This window comes from Pleurodeles waltl, chromosome 1_1, assembly GCF_031143425.1.
Source record: "Pleurodeles waltl isolate 20211129_DDA chromosome 1_1, aPleWal1.hap1.20221129, whole genome shotgun sequence".
Classification (NCBI taxonomy): Eukaryota; Metazoa; Chordata; class Amphibia; order Caudata; family Salamandridae; genus Pleurodeles; species Pleurodeles waltl.
The window spans coordinates 628031443-628045284 of record NC_090436.1 but is presented as its reverse complement, the minus strand read 5'-3'; positions in this window follow the sequence as shown (position 1 = coordinate 628045284).

Sequence of the window (13842 nt, the reverse complement as noted above, 5' to 3'; positions counted from 1 at the left end):
CGAGTGCCTAGACTCGCTATGGGGCCGCAATTTGCGACCCACCTCATGAATATTCATGAGGTGGGTCATTGCGACCCCATAGCGAGTCGCAGTACGGTGTCTGAGACACCGTACTGCATACCAATTTGCGAGTTGCAAATTGCGAGTCGCAGGGACTCGCAATTTGCAAGTCGCAAATTGGTTATTTGCTACATCTGGCCCCAAATGTATTCCTATCCACACAGCTCTTCTGTTTAAATCCCAATGACAACCCAGACCCTGATCATCGCTCTTCTCCATTATCCTAGTTTCACCTACTACCCACTCTGTTTTTGGAGCACCATGAACTTTGCTGGCTGCGTTAATATAGACTGGGCCCACCTTCCTTAAACTCTGGGATTAGAGATCTCAGTTCCTTCCGTTCCCTTGAAGTTTCATAAGGCATGGAGGGCGAGACCTGGATGCTAAAACCTTCTGAAGATTTGAAACTCCATTGTTTAATTGCCCATGAAAGAATCTTTTTTGAATTCTGAAGTCTCCAAAATTTACTAACAAGGTGCTTGGCCATGAAGTATTGGCATATTCTGTAAAAGGGACATGTTGTGCTCTAATAATCATCAGATCATCCTTAAACTCTGGAAAAAACATGAGTTTTTCTGTCACAATTTCTATAACCTCTACTGGTGATTCTTTTCCCTCAGGGATATCCACAAAACACACATTCAATCTCCAAAAATGATTTTCCTGATCTTCCAACTGGAGCAAAAATGACTTGATCTCCTTTGTTTGCAAGGCCTTAGCTGACTTTAGTTCGCCTTGAGTATCTTCCAGGGCATTCTCACCTCCTTGAGCCAGGCTGAATATTGATCAGTTTTCTTCTTAATTGCATTCATTTTGTCACTCAGGTACAGGGCCAGAAATTTTTGACTTTGCTTTAACTCGTGCATCTCCCCTAAAACAGTGGTCAGCAACGTCTCAATTCTGAAGGAGCTGAGTTCCTGCATCAGTGAGGATCTCCACTGAGTAAGACCTATCTTTTACCCCATTGTTTGATCCTGCATTTGCGGAAGGCCTTTAAAGCCCCTAATACTCCTAATACGGTGAGCAAGTTTGAACTGCTTGGGGTAGATTAAATACTGGCTGGAGTATCCTAGTATCTAAGTTGGCTCCATTGCCGAGACTGTATTTTGACTGACTCTGATTGCCCCCCTGTACCTCTGCTTACTTCCCGTTCAGGTAGAACGGGACTGTGGGAGGTAACACTATTCTCAGCCAAGCTTTTCTCTGTGATCCCTCCTCCAGTAGGATCAGCTGCACTCTTAGACAGAGGTGTCTTGTGGGCCTCCTCCATATTTCTTCGATCATCTTTGTCAGAGCCTGTCAGTCACTTCTCACCAGTTTACTGCTGAAAACAGTCTGCCCTCCCTCCTTCTGTAGGTTCTCCTGGGCTAGATGATGGGACAAGTGATTGAATCCATGGTTGATCTTCCTCAGAGCCCTCCATAAGAGGTTCTTCCCCATATACGCTTTCCAGGGTCAGCTGTTCTTGAATACCCGTCTGACCACTCACACCAGGCTCTGACCCAGCAGGGGATTTTAACAACTGTAGCACTTTAGTGTTGTTATTCGTAAGGACATCCTCAACTGTCCTCTCCTCCACTAATATCCCCATTCCATCAGGGGCGATTTGCTTTAGCCTTTCAATGAGTGCCCTTCTTACTGTCAGTGATCTTATGGCCGTACTCCTTAGTGGATATCCTGGCCCCTTTCTTAGAGGTGAGGGAGTTATTTTGTTCTTCTGCATTGGCTATCCACAGATATTTATCAGTTCTTACTAGCTCTAAATTACGCACATTCTCCAGATTTATTACTTCTTATTTGCGTCTATGTTCTGGTTCTACAATAGTCAGTGTTGTCTGCGGATTTGGCCATTTACCCTTCTGACTAATGCACATACGTAAAGTGTCTTCCTTTTACCCAAGTCTGCTTTTCGCCGATCTCCATTTTCCCAAAGCCGCCCAGAGTTAACTTCTCAAAAACCCAATATCCCCATTTCCCTGAAAATACTGTCCCTCTAATCCCTTGTTCCCATATCTCTCTGTCCATCTCCCAGTCCATGTTTCACTGCCATTTGTGTCCATATTCACTTTTTACCCTGTCCCAAATTTTCAATGTGCTTAACCTTTCATTTATTTCATTTCATTTTTTTTACCTCAAATACCAAGCTCCAAAGCAAGAACCGAGCAGGCCGCAGTGACCATCCTGGCAGTTGCATTCCAAACAGTAGGCAATACACCTACAGATCATGGCCATGGTAAAGAGGAGGGAGAAAGACAATGGAAGGATGTAATGTGAAAGCAACAAACAACACGTAATACTGTTACATTTTCTGGTACGTTACGCTATTTAAACAACACACACATTTGCTTTACATTACACAGATTTACAGTCCCCCTACACCCCGTCACCCTAAACCAATTACCAGCTACATTCACCAGAGGTCTTCATCCTCTCCCTGTAATCACATCTATAGATCTTATGGGTAATATTGGACTTTTTTGCTTATGCAGGGTCATGCCCAATCTTTTTGCCTCCTGGCTCCTATTTTTTCTGACCTGTTGCTGTTAGCTTTTGAACTCTGAGCACTTTACCACTGCTAACCAGTGCTAAAGTGCATATGCTCTCTGTGTAAATTGTATGGTTTATTGGTTTATCCATGATTGGCATATTTGATTTACTAGTAAGTCCCTAGTAAAGTGCACTAGAGGTGCCAGGGCCTGTAAATCAAATGCTACTAGTGGGCCTGCAGCACTGGTAGTGCCACCCACATAAGTAGCTCTGTAATCATGTCTCAGACCTGCCACTGCAGTGTCTGTGTGCGCAGGTTTAACTGTAAATTCGACTTGGCAAGTGTACCCACTTGCCAGGCCTAACCCTTCCCTTTCCTTACATGTAAGGCACCCCTAAGGTAGGCCCTAGGAGCCCCAAGGGCTGGGTGCAGTGTATGGTTAAGGTAGGACATATAGGGGGTCCTTCCGACCCCGGCGGGCGGCGGGCACCGCCCGCCGGGCGGAAACCGCCCAAAGACCGCACCGTGATCAAATGACCGCGGGGGTCATTTCAACTTTCCCGCTGCTGGGGGTCTTAGCCTAAACACCCTAGCATGTTCGTTTGTTTTACTATGGGGTCATGATAAAGTGCTGCTACGTTTACAGCTTTTTTCTTCTCAAAGTACATGAATGTTTAAACAGGCTTTCATAAATATGCAAGAAAAATGCTGCCCCATTCCAAAAGTATCTACAATGCAATGTTTTGCTGTGTACTCCTTTTATATTCACCACTTACAATGCAACCATTATCGTCTTACTCTTTGTTTGTAACCTTTTCTTTTAATGGTAGTTGAACTATGCTCTATCAGTCTGTTCAGAAAAGCGACCCTTCTCCCAGCTTTCATATTGTTATAGTCCAAGAAGCTGCTTCAGTTTTGAGATTTAGGGGCATATTTATACTCTGTTTGCGCCGGAATTGCGTCGTTTTTTTTAACGCAAATCCGACGCAAAGCTAACTCCATATTTATACTTTGGCGTTAGACCCGTCTAGCGCCAAAGATCTTGGAGTTAGCGTAATTTTTTAGCGTGGACACCTACCTTGCGTTAATGATATGCAAGGTAGGCGTTCCCATCTAAAAAATGACTCCAAGGCATGTGCGCCTTATTTAAACTCCCATGCAAAAATGGCGCACAGGAGTGGGCGGGTCAAAAAAAATGACGTCCAGCCGATTTTGCGTCATTTTTTAGCGCCTGGTCAGGGCAGGCGTTAAGGGACCTGAGGGCTCGGAAGGAGCCCAGAGGTGCCCTCCCATGCCCCTTGCCCCCAGGGACACCCCCTGCCACCCTTGCCCACCCCAGGAGGACGCCCAAGGATGGAGGGACCCATCCCAGGGAACTTAAGGTAAGTTCAGGTAAGTATTTTTTTTTTTTTTTTTTGTGGCATAGGGGGGCCTGATTTGTGCCCCCCTACATACCACTATGCCCAATGACCATGCCCAGGGGACATAAGTCCCCTGGGCATGGCCATTGGGCAAGGGGGCATGACTCCTGTCTTTGCTAAGATAGGAGTCATGTCAATGGAGGGTGGGAGTAAAAAAAAATGGCGCTAATCGGGTTGAGGCAGATTTTTTGCCTCAGACCGACTTGCCCCATTTTTTGACGCCCAAGCTCCATTTTCCCCTACGCCGGCGCTGCCTGGTGTGGGTCATTTTTTTTGACGCACACCAGTCAGCTCCGCCGGCTAACGTCATTCCATAAATAAGGCACCTGCATGGTGCTTTGGAATGGCGTTAGCCGGTGTTAACATTTTTGACGCACAACTGCAAATCCTGTTCAGTACTTGATGTGTTTGATTCACCCATCTCAACTCTCTCTTTTCGACCTTTACCTTGCAGGGATTTGCTATTTTGGAGGTGTCTTCTCTACTTAACCTCTGCCAAAGCCTTAGTATCATTACAAAACCCAGATAACTCTGTAAGCTGGCACTCCACCCTTAAAGCTTGAACCAAAGCTGAGGGTGGGAATGTTAAGAAGTCTTTTCAATCATTTACCTTCTTCTCAATTCCCACCCACTTTACCCCAAGGGATAAAACTTCCACCCCATACTGAAATCGGTGGCGGACCGCAGTATTATAAGCTAACAGTAAGAGGCCTAAGGAAGGCACGCCATACTTCCACCTAAATTGTTTTAAGCCCCCATACTGATGTCAAAGCTGACGTCTTTTGTGATTTAAAATGCTTTCTCCAGTTAAACTTTGTATCAAACCACATACCCAAATATTTATATTTTCCCACCTCGTCCACTTTATTCTCACTCAAAAACCTATTATACTCTCTCTTCCCTTTTCCTAACACCATTATCTTAATTTTATCTAAGTTAACAGTGAGCTTTTTCCTTGTACAATAATCCTAAAAGAAATCCAATTTCTTTTGCAACCCTGCTTCGGTCATGTCTATTATCACTATGTTGTCTGCACAGAATAAACGCACAACATGAGTGCCCTTCATTTTGAGGCACAGACCATTAGCCTCCTTTAACGTATTAGGTAGGTTGGAAAAAAATAAGGAAAAAAATTGAGGAGCCAAAACACAGCCCTGGTGCAAACCAATATTAATCTGAAATGTCTTTGATTGGGTGTCCACCGTCTCTAATACCAGCCATGCCCAATTTTCACTGTGCAACTCTTGGAGGAGTAGAAGAAGATCTTTGTGGATTCCATGTCTCCTCAGCATTCTCCATAATAGATTTTGATCTACCTAGTCAAAAGTAGCGCAGAAATCCACAAAATAACAAATCAGTTTCCCTCTTAAATATATTGCTTTCTTTGCCATTGCCCATAAACTTAAGCAATGGTCCACGGTTGAGTGGCCTTCTTTAAACCTACCCTGTGCAAGTAGCATAACTTTATTTTCTTCCACCCAGGTTTTTAACAGTCTTAACAACACCAAAGAGAAGACTTTCTCCCCCAAGTCTAAAAAAACAATTAACCAGTAAATCTTCTGCATCATAGCATTATCCTTTTTCTGGATTGGTCTAATAATTGCACCCTTCCACCTTTCAGGGCAGCACCCTGTGGCCAAGATAGTTTGGAAGGTGACATAAAAGAAGCATGCCCACCAATCTATGTTGTTTTTTATTTTTACTGCAAGAAGATGTATAAAATTAATAATTAATTAAAATCAGTGTAATTATATTTTTATAGAAAATAATGTTACATTAATTTATACATTCAAGAAAGATTGTTAAAATATTTCATCATTAAATAACAAATGCTTTATTTTTGGAATGTTTTAGCATTAACTTAGATTTATTTATAATTGTAACTATTTAAAATAATCTAAATTAATTCATAATTATTTCATATGATGTTTCAAATCCCTACCTCCATTATTTTGTATGGAAGGGTGTTGTTTTACCAGTGGTTGGCCATGTCTGGTGCTAGACTCACTCCAGCTCTGAGCTGGAGCAATTTACTACTGTTGTGGGTCCCTTTTTGAGTATAACAACTTCAGAAGTGCATTTTATGAATAGGAATGGACTTACTCTCTGTGAGTGGGGGTTTGTCCCTCACTGAACCCCTGCTTACTCTTCCCTAAATCCCTCCCATTTAGTAGTAAACATGCCCTTTTTTCAGCACTCCCTCGGCCCCTCCACAATTACTACTAAGTAGTAAAACATACATGTGTGACGATCTCCCCACCGAAAAGAGAGGAGAAGTGGAGCTGGAGATTTACACATGTAAGGTTGTTAATTGCATTTTGCAGTAGGTTTGTAATACTATTGTAGCATTAATAATGTACTACGAGATGGGGTTTGTGAAAAGACCATTATGTGTTGTACTGCTTTGATGGAGTTCTGTGAAATGACAGAAGAGACATGCTGTAAGGAGGGAGCTTTGCATACTCAGACCAAAGAGATCAACTACAGGTTTTATACACAGGGTCATCTGAGTATGCTCTGAGAAGCGAGATAGACACTTATGCCATATCTGGAAAGTGGGTTCTGTATCACTCTTCAAGAAACAAAGGCATGCAATGTAAAGAGGGAAGGGCTTAAAAGAGTCCAACATAAGCCCATTGGACACACTGCCAGTAAGAAGGCACTATATACCCTGCATTACTTCTCCTTTAAATTAAATAAAAAATGTGCTGACAATCCCTGCAAAAAAAATTGAAATTACTGTGAAAGCACAGTTTTTGTCTATTTTAGGGATTAGGTGGCTGAATAAATGCTAATTAGCACAAAGTTAAAAATGTTTGGAAAAAACTACTGGACTTCTTAAAAATTAATGCTAAAAATGGGACAACCTACCCATAACCAAAACATAAATTCACTATCTCATCCCTCTCTGCTCCAGTATGTCCTTACCCTTAGTCTCTGCAGAGATCCCTGACACTTAATCACATTCTTTATTATGTATTTTATTTCATGTATTTAGGAAAGTACAAACCCAGATCCCAGGAGCAGTGCAGCACCCCGCAAAGAACATCCAAAACATGCGCTATTGTGCAGGGAATGTCTCTATCAGTTCTGGCTGAATTCAGATCAAACACATATAAGGATGTGACAGGGGATCATAGGTACCTGACCCTCCAGGACACACCTCAAACCACTGACTGACATACTAGATTTATGTAAAACACAACTTGAGGTTAACTACCTGAATGATAACCCTGAAACCTGTATAAATGGAACAGTATCATTGCTGCCATTCCCTGCTTCAGAAATGCCAGATCTCTGGCTCTCTAGGGGCAACAGGTCCTCCTCCATCTTAGGTTTGGGTCGTTCGCTGCTACACTGCCACTGTGGCAGTGCCACAATTATTTGTGTGTCATCATTCGCTTACTTGGTGGTGTGTACCACAAACATTGCGTTGCGGTATGTTGACAGCTGGGATCAGTTCCCTTAAAGGAGGTGTCTCCAACCAGTCGATCATGAGCTACCAGTAGCTTCCAGACACCTCTAGAGTAGCTCACAGCACAGAGTTACATTTTCCTTTTAAAGTTAAGGGGAGGCTGTGTTCATTTTACATTATTATCATCAGGCTGCAGATAGCAGGGCATGATAATGAACAGTGCTCGGTCAGATTTTTTATACATGCTGGGGCACAGCGGTAGCTGGCAGGTAACCAGAGTGGGGGGTGGGAAAATGTAGTGTTGGTGCATGCATGCATGCAAGTTGACTGGTGTGTATAAATTAAAAGAAAAAAACATTTACTTTGCCTGCTGCATGACATCCGGCGTCCTACTTGCTCCTTTCTCCTCTTGGGCTCCGGTAAATTCCCTTAAGCAATCCTGGTGCTGCTTTTATGCTGGTAACCAGCATGAAAGAAGCGTCAGGATTGGAAGGAGCGGCCTCTCTAATCACACTTAAGAGCACTGGAGACCTGTGCTTTCAAAAACCTACACAGCTAGATTAGAGAAGTTTAAAGTGTGCATATCTGGCTGGCCGTTGCAAGACAGCCAGCCAAAAAGACTTGCAGACTTTAAACTGTGCACAGCTCACTGCTGCCACTCAGCAGCAGTGGCCTCACCTGTCCAGAAACTCGGTTAACTTTATTAGCATTTTATTTTTCATCCTTAAGGGGCATTTTAGGCAGAGGGGTGACATTCCTCTGCCCTAAAGGAGCAACCACTGCTGATTAAAAGTCTCTATTGACTCAATATCAGAACATGAGATTTAAATGATGTTTCTGAATGTTTATAAATGGGATAACATTAAAATGAAAAGTTACCCTAATGTTTAAGTTAACTCTTCATTTTAATGTTTCCCATTTCAAAGTGTCACATTTGCAAACAGCATGTCTCTCACTCCCAGTCACCAGCTGACACTGTGCCATATGTCTAACTGAAAAATACAGTCATTTTTTTCAATTGGGAAGAAACTCACACATGTGCACACATCTACAAAAACCACCTAACTCTCACACATGGCAGCCCTGTCATAGTGCGCCTAGTCACAGTATTTTGTTTAAACCATAGTATCTAGCTCTATGGACATTAGGCTTAAAGTCAATAAAGCTGGGCTTGGGGATGTCAGGTACCAATACATGAGTTGTTTAGCCTTTAGTAGCTCACAGTGATTTTCTCTGATCAGAAGTACAGAGAAGATTGGAGACCCCTGTCTTAAAGCCTCTCCCCATTATAGTATTCTTTTTTCAATATGCAATGGAATTCCAGTCGCGGCTCCCGGATGTTGCATGGGACGGGGCGGCATGTGGGGGGGAGGTATAAATAGAAAAACATCAAGAAAAAAACAGACCTCTGCGGTGCTTTTCCTCCATCGTCTCCTCAGCAGGCAGGCACACGCTCCCAGCCTGCCTGCGGCCAATCCTGATGCTGTTCAAAGAGCATTAGGATTGGCTGGGATCGCCCAGACAGGGCACTCCCAGGCTGACTGGGAACCTGTACCTTCTCTCTCTGGCCCCGCAACACAGTGCCAGGCTGGAGAGAGCACACTTTGCATGTGTGTTTGGCCGGCCCGACATGGCCGGCCAAACACACTTGCACCCTGAGAGCGCACAGTGGACTCCCCTCACTGCTCGTCACCCCCAATGCCCTGCTCCTTTCACAACGAAAGGAAAACAAACAATAGTTTATTATCCATTTGTTGTGAAAGGTTTGCAGCTTCTGCTGCTGGCGTGGGAGGGGGTAGGAGGGTGATGCTCCTCCGATTTAGTGGAGGAGCCGCCACTGTGGAATTCTGAAACAGGCAATTTGACTGCCTATCCAGGTATAAGTATCTTTTACTACCTTTTCGTGCCTTTCATTCACAAGACGGTTATTGAGTTCCATAAAAATAAATAATGCATTGGATTCCTATATTCCAAGCTCTAGAGGTCAGATAAATCTACTGCTTTGTAAATGTAAATACATTCTGACAATATCGTATTCTGATAGGATTACTGTGACATATAACGGTTATATTTGATTCAGCAAGAGAGGAAACCGCAGCCTCTTTTATTTTTTTGAAATGTGTAATTAATTATAAGACATTAATTATAAGACATTTTGTAGTACCAGTTTAAATATTGCATACACACAGGAAGAATGCATTTCCACTCTTTCTTCTACAGTCTTTCAGTCTAATGAAAGCTTTGATACCTGGTGATTTCGTTACTTTAGGTAAAACATTCGGTTTGGTTATGTAGCTCACTCCTTTAGAATTAATTAATCCCTCGTGGTGTCGTTAAAATGCAATATTTAATAATTCAGTAAAATGCAGCAATCATTGTTTAATAAAAGGGTTTGAAGTTACCATATGTACCACTTACACAGGGCAAAAATACTCTCGACTGTACAAGGGGATTAAACATAATTAGAGCTGACAGAACTAGAGATGAGACCGTCTTCACATGGCATTCGCAATGATATAGCGGAATTTAAAATTGTAAGAGTCTACCTTTTTTCTGTGCATGCAGCGCGCTCAAATTGATTAAATCACTAGAGACTGATGCCACGAGCATGGAAAGCTAGAAGAAACAGTGATATAAGTTGTATATCTGTACCTCAAGTGGTTTGGATTGCTGCCACACTTATCCTTTATTGATTTTTGTCAGAAGCATGCCTTACTTCGCCATTTATAAGATGGAGAATTAAAGTTGTGTTGCGATAAAAAGACATCTATGAGACATGCTTTTCCCATAATTAAGCTTGTGTCCCTCCTAGAAATCTGTGAGTAACTCACGCTTACATCTGCATTGAGACACTACTGGACAGCAGGGGAACCTCTGCATCTCCGATTAACAGAGAGCTCCGATATTGTTGCAGGCCCTGTGTCTCTGGTTAAGAGTTGCAAACTGAGTGAAGTCCAGAGAATAGAGGAAGTTGCCGGACTGACTTCGATTTCTGGCAGCCTAAGATACAGCACTGATTTCTCAGATGCGGGTTGCAGTAAACAGTAAGATGTCTGTCGGAGTGCCCAAAGCTACAGTGTCGGAACGGCTTCATAATTGCACAAAGTCAGGCACGGGGAGTATTAGTGCTTCTGAAACCTGAGTACCAAAAACGCAAACCTTGTTCCCCAGTTTAAAAGCAGGAACCTCTGGCCGTAAATCTACAACCTCTTCCTCTCCCAACAGTAGGTCCTTCTGTCTTGGTTATATCCATCCTTTTCCATCCACCCCTACCTTGTAGTCCAACCTGTTCTAAAGGTTTTCAGTTTCCTGGCGACTGGACATAAGATTTGGGGGGTTATTACAACTTTGGAGGAGGTGTTAATCTGTCCCAAATGTGACCGATATACCACCAGCCGTATTACGAGTTTCATAGGATATAATGGACTCGTAATACGGCTGGTGGTATATCCGTCACTTTACCGTCACTTTTGGGACGGATTAACACCTCCTCCAAAGTTGTAATAACCCCCTTGGTGTTTTGCTGTGCTCCCTAATCTTAGGCTGAAGCAGCAGTAGACAAGCACACCATAATAGAAAATCCACCAGCCTCCAGTATTTAAATTTGAGGACTACAATGCATTGGGCATCGGGGAGGATCTGTACATGGTGAAGTATAAAATGCTTGCTGGAAATTGGGTTTCTGGTTGACAGAGGTAAATCAATCAATCAATCAATCAATCAGTATTTGTAAAGGGTGTCTACTCACCTGTGAGGGTCTCAAGGCGCTGGGGGGAGAGTGGGGAGTGGGAAGGAGGGGTCTCATCCGAAGAGCCACGTCTTGAGGTTTTTCCTGAAGATGGTGAGCGCGGGCTCTGTCTGAGATGCAGGGGGAGGTTGTTCCAACTCTTTCCTGCAGTGTAGGTAAAAGAACGGCCTCCGTCGGTGTTTTTGCAGATGCAAGGGACGGTGGCCAAGGCCATCTGGGTGGAGCGGAGGGATCTGGTGGGGTTGTGGAAGGAGACATGGTGGTTCGGGTAGGGTGGTCCTGCTTTGTGTATGGCCTTGTAAAATGTGAGCGAGAAGCTTGAAGGTGATTTGCTTATCGACCAGTAGCCAGTGGAGGGTTCTCAGGTGTTGGGAGGTGTGTTCTCTGTGAGGGAGGTCCAGAATGAGTCTGGTGGCGGCAGTGTTCTGGATGAGTTGAAGTTTTTTGTTGTTACTATTTGAGGTGCTGGCGTAGAGGGCGTTGCCGTAGTCGAGTTTGCGCGTGACTTAGGCGTGGGTGACTGTCCTGCAACAGTCTGCTGGGTTCCATCTGGAGCTCTGAGTGTGTGCCAGCAGGAGGAGCTGACAGAGTTTACCTGGTGGGTCATGGATAGGGAGGAGTCGAGGATGATTCCTAAGTTGCGGGCATTCTCGGTCGGCGCAGGGGAGATGCTGAGGGATGTGGGCCACCATGAGTCATCCCAAGCTGAGGTGGCGTTTCCGAAGATGATGAGTGCCATCTTGTCGGAGTTGAGCTTGAGGAAGCTTTCTCTCATCCAGGTGGCGATGGCTTCCGTTTCTACATGAATGTTCCTTTTGGCCGTCTCTGGGTCTTCAGTGAGGGAAATTATGAGTTTTGTGTCATTGGCATATGACACGATGTTTATACCATGGCTTCTGATGATGGCAGCAAGAGGGGCCATGTATACATTGAACAGCATGGGACTCAGTGAGGATCCTGAGGGGGACTCTGCAGTTGACTCCTGTGGGTCTGAAGGTGTCGGGCGGGAGTATGACCCTCTGCGCCCTCCCGGAGAGGAAGGAGTGGATCCACTCCAGGGATCTTCCGCAGGTTCCTATGTCATGGAGTCTGGTGTGCAGAGTGCTGTGGGAGACCGTGTCAAAGGCTGCTGAGAAGTCGAGGAGTGAGTGCTGCGGTGTGACCACGATCTAGGAGTAATCCGATGTCATTGGTAGCTGCCAGGAGTGCTGTTTCCGTGCTGTGATTGCTGCGGAAGCTGGACTGGGAGTTGTCCAGGGAGTTGTTGGCGTCGATGAATTCCATAGTTGATTGCTTTCTCTAGTACTTTGTTGGGATAGAGTAGTAGCGAGATGGGCCAGAAATTCTTTAGTTCTGATGGGTCAGCCGAAGGTTTCTTCAAGAGAGAGGGTATGTCGGTGTGTGTCCAGTCCTCAGGGAAGGTGCCTGTGCTGATGGAGCAGTTGATTGTGTTACGAAGCTCAGGGGCGATGGATGTGCTGGCTCCGATGTATATGTGGTGCGGGCAAGGGTCCGAGGGGGCTTCGGAGTGGGTGCTGTTCATGATGTGAACTGCTTGCTCTGTGGTGAGCGTGGACCAGTTGTGGATGGTCGGGGTGGGTTCTGGGGGGGTGATGGTTCGGTTGCAGGTTCCGGTGCCAGGGGACAGAAAGCTGTTGTAGATGTCCTGGATCTTGTGGTCGAAAAAGGAGGCGAGTTTGTCACAGAGGTCCTGTGATGGGGGGATTCTGGTGGCTGGTGGCTTCGGAGGAGGAATCTGTGAACTCATTGATAACTAGAAGAGTTCCTTTGAGTTGTGAGCGAAGGAGTTGATGCGCTCCCAGAGTGCGTCCTTCCTTGCGTTCTTGATTTTTCGTCAGAGGGCTGCGGCTTCGGCTCTGAAAGAGGCGAGGTCTTTGCTGGATTGTCTGTTCTTCCATTTTTTCTCTAAACGTCTGCAGGTACAATTTGATTCTTGGAGTTCAGTGGTGAACCAGCTTGCTTTCTTAGGTATGCGTTTGGCTGATTTCAGCCGGAGACGGACTAGAGTGTAAGCGCATTCAGTGATCCATGCGTTGAGGTTGCGGGCTGCTGTGTTGTCGTTGTCAGAGGGGGGAGGGAGGAATTTGGCAAGCGATGAGGTGAGTTGCTCGTTGGTGATTTTGTTCAATTTCCTGTGGGGGTACCTGGAGGTGCAGGTGCTGCTGCTGGGTAAGGTGATTGTGAAGTGTACGCAGAGGTGGTCGGTCCAGTCTGGGGTGGAAATGATATTGATGGTGATCTGGTTGCTTGAGGTGAAGATGGGGCCATTGTGTGTCCTGCGATGGGTGTGGGTGCTGAGACCAGCTGTCAGAGGCTGTGGGTGGTGAAGTTGTCAAGTAGAGCAGTGGTGTTTGGGTTGGTGCGGTCCACGAGGTGGATGTTCAGGTCACAGAGGAGGAGGTAGTCAACTGACGCCAGGGCGTGGGGGGTAGCAATGTCTATTACGTCATCTATGAAAGCTGGGCGGGGGCCAGGTGCCCTGTATACCAGGGTGCTGCAGATGGAGCAGTTGTGGTTGGAGTGGACCAGAAAGTGAAGGTGTTCCATGGTGATGCAGCGATCTTCTTGGATGGCCTTGACACGCAGTGAGGACTTGTGTACAATGGTGAGTCCTCCACCTGGGTGGGGGCCAGTCCCTACTTAGGATGCTGTTACCATCGGGAATGGTGATGGCAATGTCTGGACCCGA